General features: G+C 41.8%; 1 protein-coding gene across 1 annotated transcript in view; it reads right to left on the bottom strand.

Annotated features, from left to right (window-relative positions):
- Window positions 1–14,166, bottom strand: part of nek7 (NIMA-related kinase 7) — a 63,675-nt gene extending 49,509 nt beyond the window's left edge. The window contains exon 1 of the mRNA XM_033622536.2: window positions 13,883–14,166. The gene's annotated coding sequence lies outside the window, so the exon portion shown is untranslated. The remainder of the gene's footprint in view (window positions 1–13,882) is intronic.
- Between the last annotated feature and the right edge of the window lie 204 nt (window positions 14,167–14,370).

Below are 14,370 nucleotides of genomic sequence, written 5' to 3'. Positions count from 1 at the left end.
CACAATTTCTTTATATGCACACACTGTTATGTCAGCAATTAGCTAGAACTGGTTGTTAATACAGGCACAGCCAACTCACTGCTCGAGCTCTACTTCCAACTCAATGTAACATGTCTGCATAATGTGTTGTGGTTCGACATGAAGAAACATGCAGTAAAAAAATGTAAACTGTGATGTTTCTACTCCGTGTCTATGTTTGAGTGTAATATCTTTATTCAACTCAGACCTTCACCCTCTCCCTAGCAAAGGGAGCGCAGAGTAATGATAAAAAAGGGAATTAAGACAAAGAAACTGCTGAGGTCCATAGGGACACTACAAGGCCAGTGATCCATAATGCTGTTTGCCAACTATTTATAGCCCAACTTTACATTTTTCACTTTCAGATTTTTATAGGCTAATGATTATTCCACTGCAGAAGTAAACAGCACAGCACAAATAGCCTGGGCTTCATGTGAGGCCTAAATTGATTTATTCCCTCACAATCCAAATAAACCAGCACAGTGCTCCTCTCTGTGTACATTTCACCCTCTGCGGCCTCTATAAAACACATCTGCACTATCACCTGACCTTCCAGTAATCCCATTAACAACACTGGACTCTCCTCTGTCTTCATCTGTGTGTGTGTGTCCACCTGCACATTTATATCCCTTCCTATCTCAGTCTTCCTTTCACATTTTAACTATGTGTGGTAAAGATGTCCATTATTGAGAGAAGAACTCAAGGACATGCAGGTGTCAGCCACTATCCTCCCCTTTCTCCTTCTCCCTCGCTCTTGTCCTCCCCACCTCCTCCCCTTCCTGCTCCTATGTGCTCTGTTGCTCCTGTGTGTTGTCGACACGAGCTGGCACGTGGCTAAAAGCCCAGGCCACCTCTCTGCTCTATTGTCCTGCCCACTCCACAGCGGCACTGACGACTCTCTTGTGGCGAGGGGCCCTTTGTTGCCAGCCTGTCACTTCAGCAGGTGCCTTACAGCAAAAGGCAGGAGCCAGCCAGCCAGCCAGCCAGCCAGCCAGCCCACACCGCTTCGTTAGCGCGGCGCGCCGTTTGATGTGCTCATTTCATCAGCCGGAGACGGCAGCCAAGGAGGATGCTAATAATCACTTGAAAAACAAAAACATTCCACTCAGGCTTGTAAAAGATAAACTCCAATTTCAATGATAAAAGAAGAGTGACAGACAGCCATGGTACCAGTCAAAAAAAGACCGCCAGCCACACTACCCCTCTCTCTTTTTTCCTCACCACCCCCCCTTTTCCTAGGTGAAACCAATTCATACTGTCAATCACTGAGAATAAACAAGGTATATTGACAAATTGCTGACTGTGTAAGGAAAGACAAAATCGTGTGGGCAAAGTATGCAAAAACAGAGCCGCATTTAAGACAGCCCTGTGATCCCTCAGAAACCAGCTTAGTGTGTGAAGGAGCAGGCTGTGTGAAGGAGAGAGCCCCCCCAGGCGCTGAGGAGAGGGGACCCTGGGGGTTTGGGCTATGCTTGCACACCCTCGCTACATTCACAGCCCTTCAAAATGCCATATCACCATCACACCTCGGTTAAAATAGAAACTGAATGCATAATATGTGAAAGAAAATCAAGAGCACTTAATTTAGGCTGGCTGATGTAGCTGCAAGTGATGTCATGAGTTTTTAGGATGTTCGAGGGACTAATCGTGGATGTAGTTCCAACTCCAGGCTGCAATGGTTTGAGAGTAGAATTACAACTTTAGGGTTCCATATAAAGTTAAGTGCACCATTATAGAGAAAATCTTTGAGACCATTAACATATACAGTAGGTCCAACTCAGGACAGAGAAAAATAAAAAGTATGAGCGTCTGATTTAGGACTACACAGGACTCCTGATAAATCTATTAGTCTATTAAAAATCTAAAAACAGAGGAAGGCCCATCACAATATCCTAGACCCCAATGTGACATCATAAAATGTCTCATTTTGTCCAAAGCCCTAAAAATATTTATTTATTATAACAAAAAACAAAAAAATAAATTAATTCTCACATCTGAGAAGACAAAGCCAAAAAAATAGTCAATAGACTAATCGTTGCAGCTCCAGCTCTGACTTTTTTTTAGGAGAAAGTAGTGCAGTTACTGTTGAGGCAGCTCACATGTGGCATTTTAATGTGAAAACCCTCTAAGTAGTTACATCACATCCCTGTAAAGCACAGTATAGTGGGCCCCTTTATGTTTCAACTCTTCTACACTGAAATACTTCTACACTACAAGCTACCAGACATCAGCCATAAGGTGGAACAAAAAATGCTCATGTCTATGATTATCTTGTTTTTTGGTATTAGCGCAGCTATTTAGGGTATTTTTAAGAGCACACCTCTCATCTGAACATTTGAACCAAATACCCACACCCAGATTTGCACACCGCAGCATGACGAAGATCCCAAGGCTTTAGGTTGCATTAGTGCCCTGTGGCAACAACTCACGGTCTTTCGCAATGCAAAACAGAGCATTGCGAAGCAGAGCAGAGCTTCCAGTGCTCCAGGACCAATAAGGGCTTTGTTTGTTAGCCATGTCACTGACTGACCACCAAATTAGCTTCATCACCTCTGGCACCAGGATATCGGATGTGACATCCAGTACCACAGGGCTGTGGCTCTGTTTGTCTGCAAGGCCAGAGGGCTTACAGTAAAATCTGAAAAAAAAAAGAAAGAAACTAGAGACATAAAATAGGGACAAATGAGGGAATTTCATAAAAAAATACAATAAGGGAATGCCACGCTCACTTTTTTTTGTTCTTTTCTAAATAAAGGATTGTTTTACACAGCATTTCCACCAAGAGTCTGTTCTTCATCAGCACAGCCTAACCTCATGATCATACTAACAGGAGTCAACTGACGAGAACGTAATCAACTCAGCAGTGTTCACATTCTGAAATGACATTACCCTTCTTTGTCCTCTATTAATATCTATAAAGGAGGAGAGGATGCTGCAAAGAAGAAGGCAGCTTTTCATGGCTGATGTGAACTAAAAAGATAGTATAAAAGCCACAAAGACCATGACAAAGAAGACTTAATGCAGTGTTTATTGTTTACACAAGACATTAAAGTATAAAAGGTGTTTATAGGAAGACTACAAAGCTACAACCCCAGCTATTCTTTTAATCTGTTCAGCATTAATGCCTTCTACCCTGCATCAAGTTCCTGCTGTGACTGGGTTCTAGGACAGCAACAATGAATTAGCAACTGCTGACCCATCTCTGTGTTGTTTGGAGATGATGGGGCCTGTCATTTGAGTTTCTCATCTATGAAACAACCATTCAAAAAACATCTGGTGAATGCAGTCTATTCTCCCTTCACACAAAACCAGCGGTCTCTCATACTCCCTTCGAGCAGGTTTTTCCCCCCTTCTCCCTGGATAGTTTGAAGCAGTTACCCTGCGTCAGGATCGACGTTTGTCTAAAAGGAAATGACAAGAGCAAGATGTCCAAGTCATTAGTAATGTGAGAGGAGCAGTTCCCAGGCATGTCTCGTTACATAGTTGAGTGCTAACGTGAGGGCTAAGGGCTCGTGTTGGGGCTTTTCTGGGCCCAAGCCTTCTCGTATGCTCTATGGGGGACGGGGGGAAGAGGACCACAACCCTTCAGCATCTCCACCGTCACTAATGGAGACATCCAAGACCCTGAACCCAAAGCAACCAATGAGAAGAGACAGAGATACCAAAACACAAAATGTGAGTCCACACATTAATGTAATACACATAAACTCACATGCAAACGGACGCTCAGAATGTAAAACTGGATGCATATACTGAATGCATACTAATAGTGGGCCCTTGGGAATGTGGCTCCACAGAAATCAAGCTTGGCTCTGGCTCTGGTTCAGTTTCAGCCTGCTGCAGCTTCTGTGGTGGGCCCTGCTGGCTGCCGCACATGCACGCACACAGAATCTTCTAACCAGATCCAGAGCACGTCTACTCAATCAGAGGTCAAATACAGTACTGTTGCTGCATGAGTGTGTGTATACACCCATGTTGTTGTCATACTGCCAAGGTAGATGACTCTTTACTATGAAACCGGCAATAACGCAACTACTTTGGTTGATTCCAGTAGCACAGTTTATCCTGGCTTGAGATCACATCACATCACATAGAAACAATTTGGTTTGACAACATATGTAAATCTACAAAGCAAAGCCAAATTAACAGCTCAAGGTTTTCTTCAAGGTTTTGAATTTGGGATTTGAAAAATAGAAACTGTGTGATGATTAATAACAGGGGGCACAGGCAGGCGTGCATTGTTCATTTCTAGACATATGGCTCTGTCTTGAAGAGGAGGTGTACCTTTGAGGAAAAACTTGGGACTGAAAATAAATCAGGAATAATGCGACTATATAAAAGCCAGTCAACATTTTTGGAATGGGTACTTGAAAAAAAAAAAAAAAAAATCTGCTGGCTTCTATTTCTTTACTTGCCACTTCCCTATTACACATCAATATTCTGGGGAAAGAAATATATATTTTGTCTATTTGCAGCAAGGACGTGAGAAATGAGGCTTAGTCTGCCGTTTCGCTCACTTGCTCTGGAAAGGCCAAGAGTGGAAGCCAAACACCTCAAAAATGTACATTTGGACTCAAATTATTATAGAAAAACAAACTTGCATGTGAGCACAACACATGCATTGGCAGACACATAAATGCACGCAGAGTAAGTTTATTTTTATTCCTCGGGCTCTCGTCCTTCTTTGCATGAGTGCATCACCCGGCACACCGACAGAGCATCCCAGTATGTGTGCGAGTGTAAGGAGCTGACGATCGGAGAATAACGTTACCCCTAAGGGGTCGCACCTCTCTCCATTCTTGCCCTCCTCCCTTACCCCTTCTCTCCACTGCATGCCTGCAGGGATTTCCCTTTTCAGTTCAGGAGAGATGTCAGACCGGTTCCACCATCCCTCACACAGAGGCTGGACTCTGCCCTGCATTCACCCAACATCTGTAAAACTCCACAAATCAGCCTCATTTCCAGCTATCAGGGCTGAGTGCAGCTTAACAGGGCCACAGCTGAATCCAAATGTCTCCAACTCATCTTCAGACACAGTATTTGTTTATTTTGAACCCAGTTCCCATTGAGTTCAAATATCATCTGCTGGACACAATATTAATTCAGAGACATGGATCAAATAATGAGAATCCCTGACAAACAACTGAACCACAAACACAAGTGAACTTCACCAGAAACACTTGTTCACAACAAGCACAATTTACGCCGTATCCAAATGATCATTCACAAATATTTAGAGTTGGGAACAGAGCCCAGAAAAGCAGGAAACAATCAAATGTCACAACCCTATAAACACTCACTTTCTTCCAGCTCATAATCACTAATACACTCTGAACCATTCTCTTAATCCTGTCATCAGACCCATCCCACTCCGCTCTCAAGTTCATGCAACCAGTTCTTTTCTTTCCTCTCTCCCATCCATCATTACACAATAACACAGCTCTGCTTAAACCTCATCACTCTTCCCACGTCTTCATGCTGTCATCAGAAACTCCTTCTTTGAAGTGTTCAATGTTTTCGAATGATCACATAAACTGCGGCCTTCAATAATAATTCGGAGCAGCAGTTTGCATGTGTAAAGCCATGCCTTTTCTTTTATACCCTTTAGAACATAAGTACTCAAAATACATCCAAAACAATACAAAGACCTTACAGAGTTTGGTTCAATGAGGCTTATTGTTTCATTTTAAAGCCTTAATATCCCCATGTATTCAAAAGTTGATTTCAACTCAAGTATCGCCATTGGCCAATTCAATTTCAGCTCCAGCCATGCTTGACACAAATAGCAAAAAAAAAAAAAAGTCACTCAATTTCAAGAGAGCATTTGGATACACTGACCAATTGCATTTGAAATTTAGCAGCTCATTCATACAATTCATGAACAATCTGTTTTGTGTGACAAAATTGGAACTATAAATTCACAGCTTTGATGATACTTTGGACTAAAAGCCATGTTATTTACTTGATATTTTAACCAAAACTATCATATAGGAATCCAAGTGCTTGCTATGTTTATAAGTACAGAGTTGACAATAATCAGAAAATGAAATTGGTAGCTATACTGACAAGACAGAAGGGAAGACAAAGAGCAAGAAAAACAGAAAGCAAAGCAGCTAAACCAGATAGGTCTTCCCTGCCTCCTTCACACATTAGAATATTAATATTAATGAAACTTCCTGTTTTCCCCCCTTCTGTTTTTTTCCCCCTCAGACGATTTGAACATGAAAAACTTAAAAAGCACAAATTCCAGGAGTTGCGTATCACAGTTTGACCCGGAGCCACACAGCAGACACCAACCATGACAGACTCGCTGTTCAAAGCAAGCGGGAGCTGCTTTCATCAGGCGATCCTGGTGTTTTTTTTACAGTGTGACACCACCAGCCCATGCCATCTGCCTTTTTCTAAAATCAGAACTTCAAGATGTGCTTCCTGCTTGTGCGTTGTTTTTAGGTGGGCTTCACAACCAAGGCCCAGCGTCACGCAGGCTTTTGCTGCTGTGCTGCTTGCTGACTGCTGTTTACAGCCAAGCCCTGCAGAGAGGCGCAATGTTAAATATTCACTGTTAAACTGTCAAGCCAGAACTGGTTGGGAACCCAGCCAGGCATTCACAGTACAGTCGCATTGGATGCTCCCCCTCTTCAAACGCAACCCGACCAAATCAATCACTTTTCCTCCAGCCAATCCAGAATGCGACCGGCCTACTTCCCTCCTCTTACCACACACCCACTTCCTGAAATGCCAAGACTCCTGAGGACCACTTTATTAAGTCCTTTTTATGCCCTTTCTCCTGTACTCATACTTAAGGTTCATTTTCTTTATCATAAATCCTACACACAAATACATTAGCATAGACATCGTTTGCACTTAAAAGACACCTCTGCTCTAGGCCTGAGTAAGCCGCTGCTGACTCCTGATGCCTGACTTCAGACATCTGTAAAATATTTTTATTCGGTGCCCCAATACCGCACTGGCAAAGGTCTCTCATCCTTGGCTTGGCAGGACTTCTGACAGAGCCAGCCGGCAGCGCCATACAGGCCTAACCCCTGCTGCTGCAGCTTCCTGCTGCTCTGAGGGAGTCAGGCTGCCTGCCTCCCATTGACTGTGGGCCAGGCTGGGCAGAGAGAAGGAGACTGAGGGGAGGCCCTGGGTAAAGAGGACCCCCAGGAGAGGAGAGCAGAGGCAAGAATGGGGGACAGATTGAGAGTCACAGAGGTTGAGCAGTGGGAAGAAGTGGTAAGGAAACTAAATAGGGAAGAGGAGGGGGGGCTGGTGAGCGAGAAGAAGTGTCTAAGACGAGAGGCAGAAATACAGGAAGAGGAGGAGAGATGGGTGGCATGGAAGTGAAAAGGGAGCGAGACAAAGGGGCTCGGGGGCAGGTTAGGCAGCAGGAGTTAAGGGGAGCTTCTCATTATGACTCCTCTTCCTTCTTCATGCCCCCAGGCCTTGACCACAACCTCAAAGCCCCAGGCCAAACCAAGAGACCAGGGAGACCATGGAAGACAGCTGTGAGTCAGGGTACAAACACAGACCGAGGAGGGGAGAGGAGGGGGGAGAAAGATGTCCCCCTCGCTTGAACAAGGCAGCGTAAGATAAAGAGACAGAAAATGAAAAAAATGAGTCATTTAAGCAGTATTCACCTATACCAAGACCAATCTGACTAGAAAAATCTACATTTTTCTAGATTTCACAGCGCATTTATAAAGTAGGTTTTCGTTAGAATTACCAAAGCAAATAGAAACAATAGTCCACATCGCAAGCTTTTCTTTAATAATTTCCTAATATTTGGCATAGTGTCCCATAATATCTTGTATGATATCCATTGAGAGAGGTGTGTGTGGGAAAATATGGAGGATTTGGACAGATAAGATTTAAATATCCCTAACATAATCAAAATACGATATGAAAATACAAAGAACTCCTATAGCAGCTCTGCTCTCTCCTCCAGTGGACGCACAGTGACAAGGTGATTATCATTAATTGAAAGTGCCTGCAGAGGTTAGCAGTGGAGTAACTTCCAACACTGTATATTACATATATTTTCAGGGCTGTAACTGAGCGCACTGAGACAGTGTTTGCAGCTGGTATACACAGAATGTCACAGGTTTCAATAATTAAGAATGTATCTTTACAAAACTGATACTGATCAGTTAAGAAATTAAGTAATATCTCAGCTGGCCCAAGTTTTAATCAACTCACGTCACAAAAAAGAAACAAGAACGTGAAAGAAAAGAAAAAGAGCGCAGTGAAATGTCCTGGCGTTTCGCACTGAAAATGGGGAGGGTAAAACAGACAAGTCTGTCAAAACAAGATGCTCTCATACAAATTTGCTCTCTTCTGCAGCAAATCCCGTGTGAAACATTAAGGCTCATTTGTGATGAGGCTGGAACAAACGCCCATAGCACAGTCAGCAAGCAACACACACAGGAAAATATCATCCTCCCTCATTCTGTTCATGAGTGCAAATTCCTTCTGCTTTTGTCTCATCTCATGACAAATGCATACTGTCACTGTCACTGATGTGGTGTTTACAGTGGCATATAGCATCTTGTAATTATTCTGTGAAAGTGAATTTGTATCCTGAGGGATTTGTATTTTTGCGTGTGGATAATCAAAAGCGATAGAGAGGGAGAGGGGACGATTGGAGGGTGATCTCCAATAAAAAACGGAGGATGCTGCTTGAGAGCCATATTTCCAGCACAGTTCACAATATGCCAACACGGATTTGGCAGCTTTGTTTAGACGGCAACAAACAGCGGTTTATTCCTCAATTTGCTGTAACCTCCATAAACAGTTCATAAATAATAGGTATTGGATATCTACAGTATAATGCATGTGCAGTCGGTCTACAAATAGCCTGACTAAATGGCTCTTTATGTAGACTGCCACAGATTACAAAGGTTGCTAAAATACTGACTGTCAAATAAACAGCCCACTCAATTACCAATCTAAGAAAAATGAGAAAAAGAGTCAGGTTAACAAACTATAACAACAACATGACGCAACTATTACAGTCAAGTAGGTGTCTCTGAATAATTCAACAGCAAAACACAGGCTATTTGTCAATATATCAAAATTATTAAAATGTTTACCCACCTTTTGTGTAGCTTAACAACATTATTTCTAAGTGGGCCTTGTTTTAACCCTTTCTTTAGAAAGCTGTGCATATTGAAGCTATTTATTTCTTTATCTTTTTTTTACAGGCTCTTTACTGTAAGCTGGTAAAGATACCTTTAATGGTATTGCTTTAATCAACCCATTAATATAATAGGTTCATAACTCATATACATATAAATAGAGTTTTTCATTTAGGGCAGGGTTTCAGAGCTGAGGATAAAAAAAAGGAAAAAATAAAGAGTAAATAAAACCTTTTTTCCGACACTCTTTGTAGGGAATAAACCACTGATGTTGTGTGGTCACGGCATGAGCTAACCAAGGGGCACTGAAAGCGTTTCATAAACTTGAAATAGTGTCCTAGGTCAGTAATTTTTGTGTTTGCATGTCTTTGAAGTCTGTTCCCCCCCAGAGCACTACAGAGCCCGTTGAGAAAAGGCATCAATGCCACAGAGAAATTGAGAACTTCCACGTGACACGGTGAGCCGCGAGGCATCCTCCAAGGATATTTGAATGCTTGAAACATCAGTGACCCTTCATAAGATAGAAGGGAGATGGATATGAAAAATATTGACTGGCTGGCTGTTAGAGGGGATTATAAGGAGGTGCTCAGACAGCCCACTCTCATTGCCAAAGACCTTACTCTAAACTCTAACCAAAACGGAGCCTGGAAAGGAAAGACTCAATTCTAAATTCTTCTGGGGAAGGCATCAAGCTTGTATTTTCTCTTCCTTTTGCTTTTTATTATTATTAATACAACAACTAATCTCAAAGAAAGTACAACACACGAGTCTATATCCTAAGCAGTGATCTGCTACCTTTGCCAGCACCACTTCTGTACAATGCTTGGCCAAGGTCTTTGACATCATGCAAAAGACAGTGTTTAATGTAGCTCAAGAATGGCCTTAGGAAGCATCTTCCTTCAAATATGCTTTGCAAATGAAAAGAAAAAAAACAGAGCTAACATTTTTTGTTCTTTGTGAAACCCAAAGGCAAGATGACTGTTAAAGTGGTCAGATGACAAATGTCTCATCTGATCTTTAATCCAGCAGAGGGGCCAGCTCCAGGGCTAAAACAGGAAACTCTCACAGGATAGAGCGATTTGGTAAATTCCACTGCGCTAAATCACTGCTTTGGGTGCAGCAGATTCCTCCAAATCCTCCACACCAATGAATGGCATTTTAGGTCTCACTCTGAATGGTTTAGTAGCAGAAAGTCTAGCTGCTTTTAAAACAGCACTGACAGAGAAGATATTTATGGCCTTGGCAGCCTATAAATGTCTGTGAACCTAAGCAAACATCTTGCTCATGTGATAATGGCACATCATCAGTGCCTCTTCCAATAATGATGCAATCTCAGAACTCATCAGCTATTGGTCTGATGACAGTAAGCCTCTGGGGGTAATGGCCAATAATTCAGAAGATCAGGTGTAGCCAGCGGATGTCCACTGCAAGTCCTCTTCTGCCATGCACTGGTCATTTCAGCTAATTTCTATGAACAGATAGCTGCATATAAATGCAGCAAATTTAAAAAAAAAAAAAGCTAATAAAAAGCTAAATCATGTCAGACAATAGCCGGTGGGTGCCGACATTGCATTTTGCCTCTCCACACTGATCTGCTGCTCAAACATGATTGATCAATACTACTCAAACTACAAATGGATACGATAACACTTCTGATACCAAAATCTTGTACTGTTACCTGCAGATTCTGCACACATATGCAGATATCTGTTAATAGATTTACAATCCAGTAAAATAACGTGAAGGGAAAAAGTCAAGTATTTTTGACGACAGAGTTCTTGTTTCTGTGTGCTTCTTTTTTCAGACTCAATCAGTCTAAACACTACTGATGAATGCTGCTATCATTATTTTCTAGTCTACCCTAATTTCCCTTATTAAATCCAAACAATAGCACAAGGCAAAAATAATTAAGTTTTGCCAAAGCCTGTCAAAAGTAATCCACCTCTCATCAGCAGAAATTCAAAGCGGGATATACTGGCAGAAATCCCTCACCACAGAGACTGATGCAAACATTTGGCAGCCATTTGCTGATCATCCGGTTCATGACACATTCCTTGATAGTCAACTTCACAGAGCCAGCCGGTGTTCATCTCCATCACCTGATGACGCTGGCAGACTCAAGCCTGTTGTCTTTGACGATGATCGAGTGTGGCAACACAGAAGTGAGTAATAATTGGGTCAACAAGGTATGTCAGTTCCCACTAACTCTTGTCTGAATCATCTCTCTGCAGCATAGCCAAATGTGATAGTATGACGGCTGAAATATTTGGCTGTGATAGGCAGCGACAGGAACATGGCATGAGACACCGTTTTCACCCTATGTGTGACCCCAGAAACGGTTAGGCCTAGGTGAGGTGAGTTTATTTTACTTATCTATTTGTCAAGCCACTGGATTGTATTTCCCTCTTTTTATAATATTCTTATTCTTGTTTTTATTGTATCTTTTAAAGATAACTTGTAAAACTAGAATTATTTTTTTTACTACAGATGAGCCATTATAAACCAACCAGAACTCTGTTTGCAATCAGTATGTGAAGGTTTTGCAATAACCATTCTGACTCACAAGAAAAGCAATGAGTCACTACCTTCCCGAAAAAATACTTCTTGATTTATTTTTCATTCAAATAAACCGTCTTGTTACAACTACCAGTAGTTCTCCTCCAAATAAACACTGTCTTCCAGGCTATAACTCTTATGGTGTTAAACAGCATGAAACAGACAGCTTGAAACAGCTCTTGGGCCATGGCTTTTTCCAGACAGAGATGGGTCAGAATACACACTTAACACACTTTTAACTGTAGTCACACGGCACAGTTTCCACAGAAAATGACTTAATGGCTGAGAAACATTTGTTTGGTAGTAAGACTTGTAAACATGGTTTAAGGGTTTAGAGGAAATACAGAGGTGGCCTTGTGTTAGCATGATAACTACTAACAATGTGTTGCCACATTAATGAGGGTTGGAACTAACGCATGACAAAAAAAAAACAAGTGCCTTGAAATGTTAATAAATTCATATATTTGCTCTTGAATTTTAATCTTAAAATATAATTCATTATTCATTCATTAAGTCGTAATTTGGTGACTTTACAAACAGTATTTATTACATATCTTTACTGTTCATTACACCCTGTATGCCATCTATCACTGAGCATTTGCATAGGTGTGAACATTAAAGGAGGCATGAAGTCACTGAGAAAGTCAAGCACATTGTAACTAGTAAACCGGCAAGCAACAAATCACAGTATTGGTCATTTACTTCCCTCTCATCATCACTTAATGCTAGTATGGAGAAGTTTAACCTACATCCAAATTAACCGTCCATGGCTAATGGTGGCAATCAAATCTTCCTAATAGATCTGTAAATCAAGGTTCATAAATCAAGGCCACCTTTGCTTCATCTGAGTCACTGATGAAATAAAATCACTGACAGTGACTCTGCCTTTATCAAATCAAGTCTCACTTTATCAGTTCACTGAAGCTGCAATTCAAACGCATATTTATCACATAAGTATTACTTCAGTCAGCTCTGTCTCTGATTATTATTTTTCTTTGTTCATCTTTTACACAAACAGGGCCAGCCTTATTATTTTACCCGACAATAAGAGTGGCTGAGTGAACTCTCAGGACAAGTTGCCAGTTAAGCTTGAAGCAGATGCAGATCCACACTGCATCTGTGTACTGCTAGTTGATAAGGTTTCTGCTCTCTACCTGGGAGGATGCACGAAGCGCTTCTGTGGTGTGTAGGTTAGTCTACAGGATGCAGATGTAACATTAGATAAAATGCAAAGCCTGTTCACATTTAACACAAGCTCACTGACTTTGAAACAATCACTTTCCCAACAAGATCAAGCAGATGAGCAGCAATTGTGGTCGAGTATGGGCTTGTAGATTTATGATGGCACGACCAGGTGTCATCTATTGTATTCACTTACATAGCAGACTGTCTGTTTATTTCTAAGAATGCTCCTATTGACAGGTCATCACACTTAAGTAATCCAAAGCAAAGAAAGCTTATAGGGATGAATGAATATTTGCTGCTGCAGTTATATTACTTTGAAATAAGTGTGCTACTTCTGCAGAGAGGATGATGAGTTACACACACACATTCCTACACTGCAAAGGCAAACAAACATAAACCAGCATGTGCAAATAAATCAAGACATATTTTGCAATGTCAGATAATTAAAGTCTCATCTTTAGGAATAACACCTTTATAAGTAAGGCCTTACAAGTAACTAATTATGTATGTGTATGTGTTAAGTATACGTGTACTATAACATCACTATAGTAGTCTAGCATGGGAACAGTAGGTAGCTACATTGATACTTGTGTCATGTTGTGCCACAGGTGTAGCTACGTGGCTTAAAAGCTAAGTTATGAGCAAGTTGTTCTTTGACACGCTGTAATTATGGCGTTACAATGTCAGCGTTAACTTTACATGACAGCCGCGACTGTGTCATTTTCAAGGCAGTGAAAGTTAGCAATGCGGCATGCTAGTCGGCTAACAAGCTAAGCTAGCTAGCGAACTTCTTCCGAAACTTTTTCAAGTGAGTGTCAAGACTGCGTTTGCGTCAAAAACAGTGACCACTTCAGAGGTTTGGAAGACTGTCAATTCCGTACTAAGTTAACACAAATGTGTGTAACAGTTTACAAGTTGTTTGTTAGTTGTCCAGTGTAATGTTACAGATTCAGAAGTTTACTATCAGCTAACGGCGTCTTGGTTCTTACCAGGAAGTGGGACTCTGTTGCTAAGCTATTCCTTCTTCACGCTGAAAGTTTCTCCTGATGGTTATGGCGGTTGTCTTTGTTTTGACTTTCCCTTTTCTCTCCAAGGTCGCTCCTAAAAGTCGAGACTCGGCGGGCCTCTCTCGTTGCCTGAGCACCGTTGTCTGAGCGCTGGGGGAGTTTTTTCACGGACAGAGAGACCCTGTGCTGTGCAGCCAGTCGAGATGTGTACGTGTTTTCAGACAGTGTCTCCAGTAGCTAGGCCCCTCTCATCACCACACTCCTGACCCGTGTGCCAGTAATGTAAACAACCCAGCATTCCCGGAGCGCAGGGGAGGGGCAAGTGTCAAAGAGCGGAGGGAAGCTGTCAAATACCGCGAGATTCAACAGAGGAACTCAAACTGAAGTCGCTCCAGCAAACCTCCTCTGTGGACTTTTTATTCCCATTGAACGTGTGTGGAAAATTTTCATCATTTTTATTGAGAGAAGGG

This window comes from Epinephelus lanceolatus, chromosome 6 (assembly GCF_041903045.1).
Source record: "Epinephelus lanceolatus isolate andai-2023 chromosome 6, ASM4190304v1, whole genome shotgun sequence".
NCBI lineage: Eukaryota > Metazoa > Chordata > Actinopteri > Perciformes > Serranidae > Epinephelus > Epinephelus lanceolatus.
The sequence above is the reverse complement of the archived record's forward strand: the minus strand, read 5'-3'. Positions and strand labels throughout refer to the sequence as shown.